At 37.4% G+C, this 16,269-nt stretch overlaps 1 pseudogene; it reads right to left on the bottom strand.

The window, feature by feature from the left end:
- Positions 1–675: 675 nt before the first annotated feature.
- On the bottom strand, positions 676–1,203 carry LOC100947197 (annotated as a pseudogene).
- Positions 1,204–16,269: the final 15,066 nt, after the last annotated feature.

The following is a 16,269-nucleotide window of genomic DNA, read 5'->3' as shown; positions in this document are numbered from 1 at the left end:
TTGCCCTCATGCTTTTTATCATTCCTTTGCTTTTCTTCATAGATTTCTCATAAATGTGTTTCTCTCTAAAACACATATCCCTTTGTGGTTGTTTTAGAGCTTTATGAATGATGATAATTCTGTATATGCTCTTCTGTGAGCAGATTTTTTTATTTGCTCTTATATTTTTGAGAATTCATCCATGCTGTCTTACAGAGCTAGTCTATTCATTTTTATTGCAGTCTAATATTCTTTTTTTCCAAGATAAAAACACAACTAGTGCTCATTTCAAGGATATTAAAGACCACCCCCCAAACCAGTGAAAAAATATACCATAAATGCACGCCCCCATCCCAACCTCCATCCCAAAGTCCTAAAATCAGCCTCCTACTTTCAGAGTGGCCTCAGCCTCAAAATGCAGCCCTTTGGTACAAGAATATAAAAGCAATAAGAGATAGAACCGCTTTAAAGGACTGGGTTACCGTAGGGATTCTGCTCCTAATCACCGTGGTTAACCTGTTTTTTAAAACATGATAATTCAGAAAGTTTTCAGAGAAGAAGATTTCTGTGCTGAAAGGCACAAAAGCTTTAGAGGCTTCAAGGAAACCCAAGTGGGTTTTCTCTAGACTTGATTTGCCTACGGTAACACTCGTAAATCCCACGCATTCTCCATTTTAAGAAGTCCATCACTCACACTTAATTCTTCACCACTAGCCAGCTAAGAGCTCTGTCTCCACCAAACCCCTCACTTAGTCAACCATTTTCTGTACATAGCCTTGTATTCAGCAGTCTTCCCCCAGAGGGTGGTTCACCTTGAAACTCCGTGTTATCAAGGCCCCTGATGGCCTCTACTGCATCCTCTGCCCGCTCCTGGTGTCTGGAGGCATAATTTTTCACGATGTCACATTCAGTGACTGGACTTTACTCCTCAGACGCGGCCCCAAGCTCCTCGTTGGTGCAGGTGGGACTGACGTTGCCCACGCGCAGCTTTGCTGCGGTTTTACTCTTACTCTTGCTGGCTTCCACGTTAATATTCACCCCAGGAAGCTTGCAGTGCTGCAGGTGGCGTGTGGCATCCTCAGCCGCAGTTTTGTCTTGGACGTGCACAAAGCCGTCATTCTTAATGACCTCACATTCCAGCACTTTCCCAGACAGCTCAAAGAGTGAGCGGGTCTCCTGCTCTGTGGCCTCCCGGCGCAGGTTTCTGATGAACAACTTCCCCATCCTGCCAAGAGCCTTTCACCACATCACACTCGACGACGCATCTGGGCGCTTAAAGAGGCCGCGCAATTCCTGGCTGGTGCAGGCAGCCGACACAGTGCCCACGAAAATCTTCCCAGCATTCAGGCTGGTCTCAAACTTCTGAGCTTAGGGAATCTACCTGCCATGGTCTCCCAGAGTGCTGAGATTATAGGTGTTAGCCACTGGGCCTGGCCATAGAGGTTGGGTTTAAATTGCAATTTCCAGGCAGGAGTTTCATGCTGGTTTCTCTTGGATTAGTTAAATTAGAATAACTTTTTAATAGTTCTTCTGCCTCTCCCACAGAAATGACTGATCTTGAAAACTACCTTAACACCTTTATCTTTCAAAACATTTAAAGAGTAATGAGGATGAAACTTCTACAGGGGTATCCTCAATTTGATGTGGTCTTTCTTCATGGCCCCTGTTAATTCACTGTCTATTGACTTTCCCCTGAAAGTCATTATGGAAAGGTAATTTTAACTCAAATCTATGTTGGTAATTCAAATTGGGCTGCAGCTGACCATGCATTTTGGGGGGGAGGGGGTAGCAAATATTCTAGATAAAGTCCTCAGGGGTTAATCTGAATGTATTTGGACCCACTTGGAAACCTTTGCTCTTGCCTTGGCCGGCACTAAGACCAATATACACATCCAGGGAAACAAATAACAACCCCAAATGCAAATCAAAACATCACACCTATGCCTGCTGAACTTGCAAAACATAAATAACTAATGTAGACCTCATCAGAAGTTTTAAGATTAGACCCACCATTCCCAACCGAGGGTGATTTCACCCTACAATGGACATTTGCCACTGTCTGAGGACATTTCTGATTGTCGTGATTAGGGCATGTGTGCTACGCTTTCCAGTGGGAACCACCCACTGCCAATCTTGCCACAATGTGCAGGCATGTCCCTAAAATGAGGAATTGTGCAGTTCCAAATGTCAGCAATGCCCAGGATAAGAAACCCTAGATTGGACAGAAATGGGGCATATAGGACTCATCACCACCTTACAGCATTTCCTTAAACTCCGTTTTAAGTTCCTCTACTTTTTCTTTGTTACCTGTCACATTTGTTTCTGCAATTTTGATCCCCAGGCCACCCTCCCCTTCCCTTCATATGTCCTGTTTACTTTTCTTATTTGGAACAATTTAGCAGCGATTTATTCCTCTCCACATCTCTCTTCTCTTTTATATTCTCCAAAATTATTTTTACTTACCACTCGCTCAGCAGGACGAGTGAGTTTCCTTAAAATCTGTTCTCCTTAGAGAGAGTCAGGGGAATGGAGTACAGATGGTGGTTGTAAATAATATACTTAGTTTTCTTCTCTCATACATGGGAAAGCTAATGAGTGATATCTTTCTTTAAATTCATCTTTTCTATTTAAGTTTGTCGTGATTTGTACTTTGTTCTTTATTTGGGTAATTAAAAAGTAGTAACACAGCAGGTGAATTTTTTTCAGCAGTCAGAATTTGGCTAAAATATGATTTAGAACAGCGTGATTCAAGAGAGACCTGAAAATTAGTGTTGTTTTTTAAAGGATTTGCACAGTGGACACACTTCTTTGGAATGTTTATTTTATCCGTTGCTATACTTTGAAGTGGAATTACTAATTGTTATTCAACTATATTTCATTATCGTTAATTGGCTTCTAACAGTTGAAAATGATTTTCTCCCACTACTTGAGAAACTACTAATAGCAGCCCCTAAATCACAATCTTGACATAACAGCTTCATTTTTTTCGTTGATTACATTGTCTTTGCAATTACAAATTTAATAAGGTGATTACAGCCTTCAATTTTTGTATTCTATGTTTTTAGGAGGAGTGATGTGGTGATGCTAAAAGAATTCTGCTTTTTCATTTGAATTTTAAATCTTCCTCTCTCTTAAATGATACTTCCAAGTTTTACCAACATGCTGGTGGGAAAAGTGGGGAGGTTCTACAAAGGCATTTACACAGGAAGGACTGACTAGACCTGGATGCACTTCCTTGATAAAGGTAATTCCTCCTGGAAAACTTCACCTGCAGCTCACAGGAATCAAAAGCAGAGTTACATACATCCAAGTCACTGGAAACTTCTGGAATTTCAAGAGAACACTGAGTGGGCAGATACCAGAGGTTGAAGCAGTCACTATCCTTGATTAAGAGAAACTAGACAATCAGATAAAGTCATCATTCCACTACTGTGCAATCCATAGTCAACCACTTTGTCTTTTTGGAACTTCTGTAAAATGGGAACAATAGTATCTTCCATGAATTACTCCCAGTTCCATATGAATGATTCAGGGAGCTAGTCTTTCATTAAATAGAGTACAACTTCCTTCATTGACCACCTCCCTACCACCTGCTTAAGTTGACTTAATTTTCATCGACTGCACATTCACCACACATACTTATCGGTACAGTAGGCCTAGTTCCTTATGTTAACCACCTCGGTTTGTTTACCAATTTGTTATGGTCCCTTGGGTGGTCATCTTATAGAGATTCTACTGTATATTGAAAACCAAGCGTGTAATAGACACTGGTAGATAAAAAAAAATGAGATAGCACTGAATAAGAACGTCAAGGTCTTTGCTCTTTGGAAGCACTTGCTGTCTAACCCCCTCCACTCAGAGTGCAATCTGCACAGCTTCAACATCCTTTGGGAGCTTGTTATAAAACCTAAATCTTAGGCTTACCCAGACCTATGGACTCAGAATCTGTATTATAATAAGATCTCCAGTTGATTCTTGTGAATGCCACACTTTGATAAGCATTGGTTAGCAGGAATTATGAAAACTAATTCTGAGGTTAGAAAAGTGTTTGCAACCATTTTTAAAAGGCCAGGTATTCATGGGACTAAGAAACAGAAGACACAAATTGTATGTAAAATTTCAAAGACTATATGCGTGTGTGTTTACTCATGTCAGATAATTATTGATAAAGCTAGAGGGAAAGGTATATTATGAGCAAACAAATACTTTTTACTAGAAATGTTTATTTTAGCATTAGAGGGGTTGAAGAATAATGGCAGGATAATATAGGCTATCTCTGGAGGGACCTGCCCATTGAAACTCAGTGAAAGAACAGAGGACCAGAGCTCGCTGGTTCAAATCGCTTTAATCATGGAAGCATCTTTAGGTGATGCTTGGATAATACTATCTCATAGTGCTTGCTCTTTGTGGAATCACAAATGAAAAATACGAAGGGGGAAAAACTTCTCTGGGGGAAGAAAATACAGCTAAGGCAGGGAATGAGACACAAAAAGGTGAGAGAGAAAATAACAGAGATGACTGGAGACGGGAAATGAGTCTGAAAGGGAAAGAAGAATTTAGAAAGCATATACAATGTCTCTTGTGGGTGCTCCAGACATCAAAAAGAAGAATATAATATATTTCAGGGGTTCGATACTACTAAACAGTCAGAATGGCCACAGACTGCTGTCAGCAATTTATCAGAGACCCTATGTCAAGGACAAAATCCACACCACAACCAAATTGCACGCAATTGCCTATGACAAGTCCCCGTTGGAATCCTCTTATCATGGCAAACGTCTTTAGTATTCTAAATAGTGTCATGAAGGAAGAAAAAAAGAAAGTGCTGAGCCTGGAGCAAAATTTTCTGTAGAAATAAACAGGAAAAAAAAAAAAAGCTGAACGAATCTGCAAGAAACTGTTGCTCCCGTACGAAGATGGTTGTACATTTTAGGGACTGTATGAGTACAAAATAAACACTCCCAACAACTGTTTTCCAAAAGTTAAATAAATAGAGGTGACGTCTGTGGTTATAGAGCAGTCGGCTTTAGTTTAAAGCCAGAGAAGATCTGGGAAAGAACCATCCCATTATTGATTTTTAAGATTGCTAGAAGAACGCAAGTACTGGGAGCACAGCCAAAAATGTTGTGCCAACAGTGTAAGATTAAACACTTTCTGAATTCTGCTACCTAGGAAGCATGTTATTCCATGATGGAGCGCTCAATAATAGAAGAGTACTGAATCCAGTTTATTTTGTCCTTGGGAGATATTTATGGTGTGATACCAATCCAGCCTCAATTCATCTATTCGTTAAACACTAATTAGGCCACTAACGTGCGGTGGGGGGAACAAATGTTCAGTCAAACTGAAGGTATGAGAACCATGGTAACAACTGACCTTGAAGTCTGCTCTGTCAACCCCAGATTTATCTAAGGTTCTATAGCTGGCCTCTGTAACATTTCCTATCAGCAATGGTATTGTCAGTGGTGAGATTAATTAGCTGCAAGTCTATTAAGTGACTAGAATGTTGTATATGCAACATTGTCATAGAGTGTGAAAGGGAGAAGTGTCTCAAATAGGAAAGGTGAAAATAACTTAATAATCTTGACCTTCAAACATTTTTGATGCACGATAAAAATAGTCCTTACTGTAAATTCATAGAATGACTGACGCCAATTGCAAATTTGTCTCTTCACTGGCTCTAGAAAAAAAGTAAAAACAAAAAAACCAAGACAGCATTGCACGATATATTGCATTTACCATACTGATGATCACGTTCATTCTAAAGTAGTTTCCTGTATTATTATTCATGGTTTCAATTGTCAGCTCCCTGAAATTTGGAATTGAATTTACCTCGCTTTTCATTCTGTTTATAGCAATAGCTTAATACTTGACATTTATTCTTTCTAAACTTTATCGAGCATATGTTATATGATATTGTTGACCTGGTCACTAAGGAGAAGGGAGCAGTCAACAAGAAAATTATGATCCCTGCCTTCTTGATTCTTACTAATTTGTGAAGATAGGTAAGGATCAACATGTTTTTACTTGAATTGGGGACCCAGTACTATGAAAATGTATTGTATGGCTATTTGGGCATAGGGTCAGGGAAATATCCTTTTTTTTAAGGATGTTAAGTTGAGACCAAAAGAATAAGGTGTTGGCCTGTTAATGTGAGAAAGGAAGGGCTGTGTCAGCCAGAAGCAAACACATGCCAAGGCCTGAGTCTCTGAGGCCTTTAACAGAAAAAATAAAACCAAGGTTCATCCCATGGGATCACAGAGAATAATCCTAGGAAGAATAGCCCCAGATGAAGGTGGATTTATTTTCTTTGATTACAGGTGAGTTTATGCACAAAGTCAGAGGTCATGTAAGGATTTGGGGATTTATTTTCAGGTCATTAAAAGGTATACTAGGGTTTTAAGAAGGGGCCTGATAGGATGTAATTTGCTTTTATCAAGAGAAAAATCGAGTCACTGTGTAAAGAATGGATGAGGTTGGAGCAGAGTGAACGAGGCAAGACTGGTTAAAAGACTAGAAATAGTGAGAGGATAGTGAATGGAACCAGAGTAAGGACAGTGTCAGTGGAGATTCAAAAGTACAGATGAGTGGGAGACTCAGAGTACGCAGCTTGCAGGGTGTAGCCATCGACAGAGGGAAAGATGAGAGCAAGAAGGTGCCAGCTCAGTGTCTCAAGATTCTATAATAGTTAAGCAACCGAAGAGAGTGGCTGTCAAGAACTCTTTTGGGGACTGTTCTTAAAATAGGGCAGTCATGACAATAAGTGAAATGCCACCCAGTGCAGTGCACCTAAAATGGCTACATACATGAGAAATGTTCTGTTAACATGAATGATCTGGTTTGAAAGTAAGGAGAACTTTCAAAGGCCATGAACAAAAAATGAATTAGTAAGGTGTAAACCAGCCTTCGAGACGTGGCTCCTTAGGTCGTACTTGCCAGTCCCTGGAGGTTTGGAACCTGGCTTTCTTTTTCTTAATAAAAACACCAAATATTCACCAAAGTTGAGAAAATTATATGATTGAACTCCACAAACCCATCATCATCAGCTCAGGACTTATTTCATTTACATCTCTATCCACTATCCCACTGAAGCATATTTCAGAAATTATATCATTTCATATGAAAATGTTTTTGTTTTTATCTTTAAAAGATATTCTTCTTTTGACATAGGTACGATGCTATTCTCACACCCTGAAAAATGAACATGATTCCTTAATGACAATGAATATCCAGTGTTCAAATTTTACCAGTGGTCTGACTTTCTTATTTGTGTTTTATTTTTGTTTTTTGGAACAAAAATGCAATTAAGGTCCAAATTATTTTTGATTAATATTTTGTCATCCATGAAGGACTCAATCACTCCATTTTCCTTACAATTTATGTATTGGAGAAACCAGATTGTTAGTTTCATCGTTTCCCATATTGAAGGGCAAGGTGCTCTTCTAATAAGAGAAAGATAAAAGAGGTGATATTGAGAAATCTGAAAACACTGACCACTTAAACTGGAAGCTGAGGACAGGATTCTGAGGTTATGGTGATCTCTAAATTGCATTGAGTGTCCCAGTTTCAGCATCCTCCTAGTGTTTCTATTTCTCAAACAATTTAGGGGGAATAGTAGATAGCCAGGAATGAAACAAAAAAGACATATTAGTTTGAATTACAGAAAAAGTAATGGACTGACATTTGGGAATCTTGCATTGTAGGGTGGATACATTATACTATCTACATCATAGATTTTATTGATGATGAAAGGTAAGAGTTTGAATAGATGATGTATAAGGAGTGGGTTTTTTTTTTTTTTTTTTGGTTGTAGTTGTCATTGTTGTTTGGCAAGCCTGGGCTGGATTCCAGCTCCACCAGCTCCAGTGCGTGTGACTGGTGCCCAAGCTGCTGAGCTACAGGTGCTGAGCCAGATGTGTAAGGGTTTTTATAGCTCTCAAAATTGTATTATAGAATAAGGCGGACGTGGAACTTTTGTGTGTGTGTGTTTTTAAAACAACTTTATGAGATAATCATTCACAAACCATATTATTCACTCATTTAAGGTGTCCAATTCATTGTATTTTAGTATATTTACAGAATTGCACAACTATTAACGAAAGTGATTATAAAATATTTTTGTCACTCCAGAAGAAACCCTGTATCTATTAGGAGGGGCTCTTTTTAAAAAAAAATTTAATTTATTTTTTATAATTAATTATATTTTATTAAATCATAACTTTGTACATTGATGCATTTATGGGGTTCAGGGTACTGCTTCAATATACAATGTGAAATGTTTACATTGAACCAAGTAACACATCCATCACAATTATATTCATTTCCTAATAGTTTTGAAATGTGCCATTGCATCATGAACATTAGGTGAGGTCCCCCGGAATACCCTCCCTTCTCCCATATTCCCTGTCCTCACCCCTCTCTCTCCTCTTCCTTTCTACTTTCTAGACTATAGTTATGTTTTGCCATTCGTATGATTGTGTAGGTGGTTATATATTGAGTTCATAGTAGTATCGAGTACATGGGATACTTTTTTTTACATTCTTGGGATACTTTACTAAGAAAAATATGTTCCGGCTCCATCCAGGTAAACATAAAATATGTGAAGTCTCCATCTTTTTATGGCTGCAAGGTATTCCATAATGTACATATACCAAAATTTGTTAATCCATTCATGGGTCAATGGGCACTTAGGCTGTTTCCATGTCTTGGCTAATATGAATTGGGCTGCAATAAACATTCTGGTGCAAATGTCTTTGCTGTAAAATAATTTTTGATCATCTGGGAATATACCTAGTAGAGGAATTGCAGAATCAAACAGGTCTACTTTTAGTTCCTTGAGAGTTCTCCAAACTTCTTTCCAAAAAGGCTGTATTAGCTTGCATTCCCACCAGCAGTGCAGAAGTGTTCCCTTCTCTCTGAATCCATGCCAACATCTGTGGTTTTGGGATTTTGTGATGTGAGCTAATCTTACTGGAGTTAGATGATATCTCAAAGTGGTTTTGATTTGCATTTCTCTGATGATTAAGGATGATGAGCATTTTTCATATGTTTGTAGGCCATGTGCCTGTCTTCATCAGAGAAGTTTCTGTTCAAGTCTCTTGCCCACATAGAAATGGGGTTATTTATTATTTTCTTATTGATTCATTTCAGTTCTCTGTAGATTCTAGTTATCAGACCTTTGTCGGAAGCATATCCTACAAAAATCTTCTCCCATTCTGAAGGTTGTCTGTTTGCTTTACTTACTGTACTCTTGGCTATGCAAAAGGTTTTTAGTTTGATCAGGTCCCAGTAATGTATTTTTTGGTGTTGCTTCAATTGCCCGGGGGGGTCCTCCCAGGCCAATTTCTTCAAATGTTTTCCCTGTACTCTTTTTAGTATTTTTATAGTTTCATGTCTTAAATTTAAATCCTTTATACTGTGAGAATCAATTTTTGTTAATGGTGAAAGGTGAGGGTCCAGTTTCAGTCTTCCACAGGTCACCAGCCAGTTCACCCAGCACCATTTGTTAAACAAGGAATATTTCCCCCACTAAATATTTTTGATAGGTCTGTTGAAGATCAAATGACGATAAGTAGCTGGGTTCATCTCTTGGTTCTCTATTCTGTTCCATAAATCTACCACTCTGTTTTTGTGCCAGTACCATGCTGTTTTGATCACTATAGATTTATAGTATAGCTTGAAGTCTGGTAATGTGATACCTCCTGATTTGTTCTTATTTCTGAGTAATATATTTGCTATTCGAGGTTTTTTCTGATTTCATATAAAATGAAGTACTATTTTTACAAGTTCTTTGAAGTATGACAATGGTGCTTTAATAGGGATTACTCTAAATCTGTAGATTGATTTGGGTAGTATGGACATTTTAATAATGTTGATTCTTCCCAGCCATGAGCATGATATGTTTTTCCATTTGTTGACATCTTCGGCTATTTCTTTTCTCAGAATTTCATAGTTCTCTTTATAGAGATCTTTCACAGTCTTTGTTAGGTAAATTCCCAGATATTTCATCCTCTTTGGCACTATTGTAAAAGGAATAGAGTCCTTGATTGTTTTTTCAGCTTGACTATTGTTGGTGAATATAAAAGATACTGACTTGTAAGTATTGATTTTGTATCCTGAGATGCTGCTGTATTTCTTTATCACTTCTAAGAGTTTTGAAGTTGAGTTTCTGGGATTTTGCAGGTATAGGATCATGTCATCAGTGAAGAGTGAGAGTTTGATCTCCTCTGACCCTATTTGGATACCCTTGATCGCCTTCTCTTGCCTGATTGTGATAGCTAAGACCTCCATTACTATGTGAAATAGCAGTGGAGACATTGGGCATCCTTGTCTCATTCCTCATCTGAATGGAAATATTTTCAATTTTATACCATTCAATATTGGCTGTGGGTTTGCTGTAAATGGTATCTCTCAGTTTAAGAAATGTCCCTTCTATGCCTATTTTCTTAGGAATTCTGATCATGAAAGGATGCTAATCATCAAAGGCTTTTTCTGCATCAATTGAGAGAATCATATGGTCTTTGTTTTTTCTTTTATTGATATGATGTATTATATTTATAGATTTGAGTATGTTGAACCAACCCTGTATCCCTGGAATAAAACTAAGTTGATCATGGTGTATAATTTTTTTTGATGTGTTGTTGAATCCTGTTTGCTAAGTCTTATTGAATATTTTTGCATCAATATTCATTAATGATATTGGTCTATAATTTTCTTTCTTTGTTCAATCCTTTCCTGGTTTGGGTATCAGGGTGATATTTGCTTCATAGAATGTGTTGGGAAGTATTCCTTCTTTTTCTATACTTTGGAAATTGTTGTATAATATAGGTACTAGTTCCTCTTAAAATGTTGATAAAATTTGGATATGAAGCCATCTGGTCCTGGACTTTTTAGGGAGATTCCTTATTGATGATGCTATTTCAGTGGTTGATATAGGTCTGTTTGAGATTTCTAATTCTTTCTGGTTGAGTCTAGGAAGGTGGCTTGCTTGCAGGTATTGGCTCATTTCCTTCAGATTTTCATATTTCTGGGAATAGAGATTTTTGTAGTAATCACTGTGGATTTTTTGAATTTCTAAAGTATCTGTTGTCATTTCTCCTTTCTTGTTCCTGGTAGACGATATTAGAGATTTTACTTTTCTATTTCAGGTTAGGTTGGCCAAAGGTTGTATCAATTTTGTTAATTTTTTCAAAAAACCAACTTTTTGTTTTGTTGATCTTCTGAATGATCCTTTTGTTTTCAATTTTATTTAATTCTGCCCTAATTCTGGTTATTTCTTTTGTTCTGCTGGGTTTGGGGTTGGAATGTTCTTCCTTTTCCAGTTGCCTGAGGTGATCCATTAAGTTGTTGGCTTACTCTCTTTCTATTTTCTTGATGAAGGCTTCCAATGCTATAAATTTTCCTCTTAGAACTGCCTTGCAGTATCCCACAGGTTTTGATAATTTGTGTCTTCATTTTCATTTAGTTCCAAAAATTTGGTGATTTTCTTCTTAATCTCGTCTTTGACCCAGCTATCAGTCAGCCTAAGATTATTTAGCTTCCCTGGCTTTGTTTTAGTAAGGAGATTCCCATTGCTGTTGAGTTCAACTTTTATTCCATGGTGGTCTGAGAAGGTTCAAGGAATAATTTCTGTACTTTGAATTTGCTGAGATTAGACTTGTGTCCTACTATATGGTCTATTTTGGAGGATGACCCTTGGGCTATACTTGGAACATTTTTAAAAGAAGTTATCAATTAGAGTAGGTGAAATATGTATAGATGGGAATAAAAAATTATTTAGCCTAGCTTTTGGCCACATGAGAATTGTTAAATCATTAGTAAATACAGCAGCGCCTGTGGCTCAAAAGAGTAGCGCGCTGGCCCCATATACCGGGGGTGGTGGGTTCAAACCCAGCCTGGCCAAAAACTGGAAAAAAAAAAAATCATTAGTAAGTAGCACTACACCTGTTCAGATATAAAGCAAGATTTTCTTTAATATGATAGAATTCCCATTAAGATATTTTTATATTCAAGTCAGTGATTCTTCTCTATGGGTTTTCACGTACATAAAGGTTTGGGTTCCATTATATGGTGGTTCCATTATGTAGGTTTTCATATTCTTAATGGGATGCTCATTTCAGACACAGCCATGTATTAATTTTCTATTAAATGAAGATCTCATTGAGATAAGGGAAAGGTAATTTAGATTCCTCTGAATTGGGCAACAGTTCCTTAGACAGTCACAGGCCTGTGCTTCTAGTACTGAGTTTTGATAAGAGGGGAAAATGGAAGAAAATCTGTTTTTACTCTTAGCATGATTGCAATGTCTGACTTCAGATATCATCTAAAGAACTGGACTACCTCTCTGTAATTTCATCAGCTGGCTATATAATCAACAAAGGGCAGCTTGAGTCAAACATCCATCAATTTGCTAATTATAAGAATAATGGAGTGTTCTTTGCTTCCTACCATCTTTGAACATTTTAGTGAGATTAACTGAACTTGTGAAATGTACTGCTTCTGCTGACACATGTGACAGTTCTGTTAGAAAATGTGCCAAAGCTTCTATAACCCCAGCGTTCCTCTCTTCCCTTCTGTATTGTAATAAGTAGTGGAGGCATTTTTCTCTATTATCATTTCACTGTACTGAGAAAATATTTGAAGTCAGAATATGTAAGGGAAGTTACTTGAAATAAACCAATTCTATAAAATTTGAGTTGAGTGTGGCTTTGAAACATAAGAGTCACTTTCTGGCCAGGAATAGCTTCTAGGCTACAAATCGACAAACTGCATTTTATAATTTTAGTTTTTATAATCCTTCTTTCCCCTTTGATTTGAATATATACTTAGTATTTTTTCTAAGTACTCTTGTGTGATGTTAATGATACTTTGTATGGCTCTATAGGTAGAATTATGTTCTAAGTGTGACTTCAATTATGGGGGTTGACATACAAAGAAAAGACTATCTCGGCTACAAGTAATTAAGAATCTTTACATTTGGGGGAAGTGAAAAATGATCAGGATGATACAAGTATATGAGTATATGAGGAAAGGTGAAGAGCTGATCTGTTAGCAGGTTAATTAAGTAGCGTAGGGTTAATATTTCATGCAATCATTTGTTTTAATAAGTGTATTTAAGCACATTCTACCTGAAACATTGTGAGATCAAACATTGTTTTTCAAAGAATGTTTCACTTGAGACATGTCCTATATAAAGTTCTGGTAAAGGTAGGGTTTCTTTGCCAAATCATTTTGGAAATTTCTAAACACTCTTTTCATCTCTCAGAGAAAAATAACATACATTCCCATAGGAGAGACTCTGAGAATTCATGCTGAAGAAAAATCTGTTGAACTTTGCTTGGTTGACATTTTCAAGCCATCCTTGTTGTACAGTTCTCTTTTTGTTATGAATATTTTTTTCCATGTAATACCTATTACCGTTCTGTAAAACTAGAAATGTGCTTTAGGGAAGATTTGAATGGTGATAACAGGATGAATCTCACTTTTGTTTATAATAATGATAACTAAAAGGATAATAAGTGACAATAGCTGATATTTGTTAAGTACTTATGTGTCAGATACTGCTCTAAGCTCTTTACATATATTAATTCGTTCAGTGCTCCAAGAACCACCAGAATTTAAGTATTTTAATTTCCTTATTTCAGAAACCAGGACACTAAGTCTCACAGTGGTAAAGTAACTTGCCAGAGGTTAGAGAGCAGCCTGTACAGAGTCTAGATTTGAATACCAATAGTCTGGATCCAGAGAACCATAATTCACTCCTGTGTCTTACTCCTTAAACTTTTCAAGGCATCAGTTTATTTGTCTGCTAAAAAAAGAAATTTAGTGGCACGACGGTCTACTACATGCTCTTTTTCTGCATGGAAAAGTTTTACATTTGTAGGAAGAATGTTGAAAAAATTACATTTCAACATCATTCCTGATGATACTGTTTATGCACTGGTTTCAATGAAAATAACAAAAAAAAAAATCCTCTCAAATACAACTAGACTTAGGACCTGAAATAATTGTTTGGTTTATGAGCTTTGTTGATGCTAATCTAAGGGCGTTTTGTAGTCATTTTGAATATTTGCACAAGTTTACCTGGCATTATTTTCAGATTAAATTTGTTTACAAGTTCTATTTTGGAAGAGATATTTCTGTGCGAGAGTCTGTGATTAACTTAAGCTGATAGTGGAATTTAATCTGATTTTAAAGAGTCACCATGAATAGATTAAAGCTAGGTACAAAAGATATACCATGCAAAATACAATATTCTATTCGCCTTTTGTGATTCGAGCCATTTCCTTAAGGAATTCTCTCCTCATTGCCCATTGTTCCCTCTTCCATATCCCATCCCACCATCTAATTAGAGTTTCTGTAATATATTTTTTAAAGTAGACTTAATATTTTAAGATCAATTTAAGTTCACAGCAAATATGAGCAGAGGAGGGTAGAGTTCTGATGTATTCTCTGCCCCACCCCACTCCCACACTATCAATATTTCACACCAGACTGGCATATTTGCTAATGTCTATGAACCTGCATTGATAGATTTCTATCGTCCAACACCCCTTATTTACATTAGGGTTCACTGTTAGTGTTGGGCATCTGTGTATTTTGACAAATGTGTAATGACTTGCCTCTATCATAATATCACACAGAATATTTTCTCTGTTCTAAAAAATCTTGTGCTCCACTTATTTATTTATTTGCAGTTTTTGGCCAGGGCTGGGTTTGAACCCACCACCTCTGGCATATGGGGCCAGCACCTTACTCCTTTGAGCCACAGACGCTGCCCTGTGCTCCACTGATTTATCCTTCCTTCTCCCTAAACCTTGGAAGCCACTGGTCTTTATCCTGTCTCTGTAGTTTTGCTTTTACTGAATGCCAGTATAGTTAAAATCATACAGTATGTGACCTTGGCACGTTGGCTTCTCTCACTCAGGAATATGCATTCAAGTAACGTGCATTATTAATATGCTCATTCTTTTTTTAACACTGAATAACATTCCAGTGTCTGGATGGACCACCGTTTATTTACCCATACGCCTACTGAAGGACATCTTGGTTGCTTCTAAGTTTGGGCAATTAATGAATAAAGTTTCTGTAAGCATCTGTGTGCAGGTTTCTGTGTGGACATAAGTATTTCACTTGTTTGAGTAAATACCAAGAAGCTCAATTGCTAAATCCTGTGGTAAGGAATGCTTAGTTTTATAGGAAACTTCCAAAATGTCTTTACCATTTTGCTCTTCCAGCAGCAGTGATGAGATTTTTCTGTTGCTCCGCATGCTCTTCGGCTTCTGCAGCCGTCAGTGTATTGGATTTTGGCCATTCGAAGAGCTCCATAATGATATGTCATGGTTGTGTTGATTGGCAGCCCCCCGGTGGTACAATGTTAAGCACAATTTCATATCCTCGTTTGCCATATACATATCTTCTTTGGTCAGCTGCCTATTCAGGTCCTTTGCCCGTTTTTAATTGGATGTTTTATTTTCTCATATTGAGCTTTTAGAATTCTCTGTATATTTTGGATAACAGTCTTTCATCAGCTATATCATATACAAATATTTCACTTCAGACTGTTGCTTGTTTTCTTACTCACTGACAGAGTCTTTTGCAGAGCAGAAGTTTTGAATTTGAATAAAATACAGCCTGGGAATTGTTTTTGACTGCCTTAGTCCATTCAAGCCACTATAGTAAAACACCATAAACTGGGGATCTTATAAACAAAAGAATTTTATTTTTCCACAGTTCTGAAGACCAGGAAGTCTAAGGTCAAGGGGCTCAGTGGATTCAACGTCTGAGGAGGACTCACCTTCTAGCTCAGGGAGGCGACGTCTAGCTGTGTCTTCATTTAGTGGAGAGAGAAAGGCAGCTCTCTGGGATCCCGTTTATAAGAATACTAGTCCCATTCACATGGGTTTTAGTCTTATGACCCATCACTTCCCTCATGCCCTATCATCCCCTTGAGGGTTAGGGTTTCAACCTGTGAAATTTGGGGGTGCACACATATTCAGACTATAGCAGTGTTGTATCTAAAATGGCATCCTCATGCCCAAACACATCTACATTTTTTCTATACTCTAGAAGTTTTATGGATTGTGTTTTATATTAAGTCTGTGATCCTTTTTGAGTTAATTTTTGAGATGATATCAGGTCTCTATCTAGACTCTTTTATTTATTCATTTATTTATTTTCACATGTTGATATCTAGTTGTTTGGTATCATTTGTTGAAAAGCCTGTCTTTGCTCCATTGTACGGCCTTTGGTCTCTGTTGAAGATCAGTTGATTATATGTGGATCCATTTC

This window comes from Otolemur garnettii, unplaced genomic scaffold, assembly GCF_000181295.1.
Source record: "Otolemur garnettii isolate 467f Iridium unplaced genomic scaffold, OtoGar3 scaffold00007, whole genome shotgun sequence".
Classification (NCBI taxonomy): Eukaryota; Metazoa; Chordata; class Mammalia; order Primates; family Galagidae; genus Otolemur; species Otolemur garnettii.
This window is presented reverse-complemented; position numbering and strand designations above follow the sequence as displayed.